A 2,551-nucleotide genomic window follows, 5' to 3' on the forward strand; every position below is an offset into this window, starting at 1 on the left:
ACAGGGATCAGTATTGGAGAGGTCTGTTACTAGTGAGGTATTACAGGGGTCAGTATTAGAGAAGTCTGTTACTAGTGAGGTACCACAGGGATCAGTATTGGAGGGGTCTGTTACTAGTGAGGTATTACAGGGGTCAGTATTGGAGGGGTCTGTTACTAGTGAGGTACCACAGGGATCAGTATTGGAGGGGTCTGTTACTAGTGAGGTATTACAGGGGTCAGTATTGGAGGGGTCTGTTACTACTGAGGTACCACAGGGGTCAGTATTGGAGGGGTCTGTTACTACTGAGGTACCACAGGGATCAGTATTGGAGGGGTCTGTTACTACTGAGGTACCACAGGGATCAGTATTGGAGGGGTCTGTTACTAGTGAGGTACCACAGGGATCAGTATTGGAGGGGTCTGTTACTACTGAGGTACCACAGGGATCAGTATTAGAGAAGTCTGTTACTAGTGAGGTATTACAGGGATCAGTATTGGAGGGGTCTGTTACTAGTGAGGTATTACAGGGGTCAGTATTGGAGGGGTCTGTTACTACTGAGGTACCACAGGGGTCACGGTAGATTGTGACTGTCTCCTCCTCCTCTGTGTCACCTCTATTACCCTCCCCCTCGCTGTTCCCAGGAACGTTCTGTTAGGTTCATGTTGCGGTCGGACAGTTTTTCATGCGGACCGGAGCAGTGTAACGGAACTGCCGGGTGGGATTAGAATCCGGGCGGAGTATTCGGTGACCCTGGACGGTGAAGCGGTGAGAGGGGGGAGTATCCGGACACTGAGACCGCTCCTGACCGTCTGCTCCTCCCCAGGGGACTGTCTAATACCCGACACTCATTTCTCCCTCTTCCTTCTCCTGTCTCTCTCTCTCTCTCTCCCTCCCTGGACTGTCTCTCTCTCCCTCTCTCCCTGGACTGTCTCTCTCTCCCTCCCTGGACTGTCTCTCTCTCCCTCCTCCTCTCTCCCTCCCTGGACTGTCTCTCCCTCCCTGGACTGTCTCTCCTCCTCTCCCCCTCCTTGGACTGTCTCTCTCCTCTTCTCTCCCTCCCTGGACTGTCCCTCCCTCGCTGGACTGTCTCCCACTGTCTCCCTCTCCCTCCCTCCCTGGACTGTCTCTCTCCTCTTCTCTCCCTCCCTGGACTGTCTCTCTCCTCTTCTCTCCCTCCCTGGACTGTCTCTCCCTCCCTCGCTGGACTGTCTCCCTCCCTCTCCCTCCCTGGACTGTCTCTCTCTCTCTCTCTCCCTCCCTCCCTGGACTGTCTCTCTCTCTCTCTCTCCCTCCCTCCCTGGACTGTCTCTCTCTCTCTCTCTCCCTCCCTCCCTGGACTGTCTCTCTCTCTCTCTCTCCCTCCCTCCCTGGACTGTCTCTCTCTCTCTCTCTCCCTCCCTCCCTGGACTGTCTCTCTCTCTCTCTCTCCCTCCCTCCCTGGACTGTCTCTCTCTCTCTCTCCCTCCCTCCCTCCCTGGACTGTCTCTCTCTCTCTCTCCCTCCCTCCCTGGACTGTCTCTCTCTCTCTCTCCCTCCCTCCCTGGACTGTCTCTCTCTCTCTCTCCCTCCCTCCCTGGACTGTCTCTCTCTCTCTCTCCCTCCCTGGACTGTCTCTCTCTCCCTCCCTCCCTGGACTGTCTCTCCCTCCCTCCCTGGACTGTCTCTCTCTCTCCCTGGACTGTCTCTCTCTCTCCCTGGACTGTCTCTCTCTCTCCCTCCCTGGACTGTCTCTCTCTCCCTCCCTGGACTGTCTCTCTCCCTCCCTCTCCCTCCCTCTCCCTCCCTCTCCCTCTCCCTCCCTGGACTGTCTCTCTCTCCCTCCCTCTCCCTCCCCCTCCCTGGACTGTCTCTCTCTCCCTCCCTCTCCCTCCCTGGACTGTCTCTCTCTCCCTCGCTCTCCCTCCCTGGACTGTCTCACTCTCCCTCCCTCTCCCTCCCTGGACTGTCTCACTCTCCCTCCCTCTCTGGACTGTCTCTCTCTCCCTCCCTCCCTGGACTGTCTCTCTCTCCCTCCCTCCCTGGACTGTCTCTCTCTCCCTCCCTCCCTGGACTGTCTCTCTCTCCCTCCCTCCCTGGACTGTCTCTCTCTCCCTCCCTCCCTGGACTGTCTCTCTCTCCCCCTCCCTCCCTCCCTGGACTGTCTCTCTCTCCCCCTCCCTCCCTCCCTGGACTGTCTCTCTCTCCCCCTCCCTCCCTCCCTGGACTGTCTCTCTCTCCCCCTCCCTCCCTGGACTGTCTCTCTCTCCCCCTCCCTCCCTCCCTGGACTGTCTCTCTCTCCCCCTCCCTCCCTCCCTCCCTGGACTGTCTCTCTCTCCCCCTCCCTCCCTCCCTGGACTGTCTCTCTCTCCCCCTCCCTCCCTCCCTCCCTGGACTGTCTCTCTCTCTCCCTCCCTGGACTGTCTCTCTCTCCCCCTCCCTCCCTCCCTCCCTGGACTGTCTCTCTCTCCCCCTCCCTCCCTCCCTCCCTGGACTGTCTCTCTCTCCCCCTCCCTCCCTCCCTGGACTGTCTCTCTCTCCCCCTCCCTCCCTCCCTCCCTGGACTGTCTCTCTCTCTCCCTCCCTGGACTG

The 2,551-nt window shown here is 59.1% G+C and overlaps 1 protein-coding gene across 1 annotated transcript in view; it reads left to right on the plus strand.

Moving 5' to 3' along the window:
- The first annotated feature begins 620 nt into the window (after positions 1-620).
- Positions 621-2,551, plus strand: part of SNX17 (sorting nexin 17) — a 22,874-nt gene continuing 20,943 nt past the window's right edge. Inside the window, exon 1 of the mRNA XM_040426858.1 lies at positions 621-747. The gene's annotated coding sequence lies outside the window, so the exon portion shown is untranslated. The remainder of the gene's footprint in view (positions 748-2,551) is intronic.

The sequence above is a fragment of the Bufo bufo genome, chromosome 4, assembly GCF_905171765.1.
Source record: "Bufo bufo chromosome 4, aBufBuf1.1, whole genome shotgun sequence".
NCBI classification, from domain to species: Eukaryota; Metazoa; Chordata; class Amphibia; order Anura; family Bufonidae; genus Bufo; species Bufo bufo.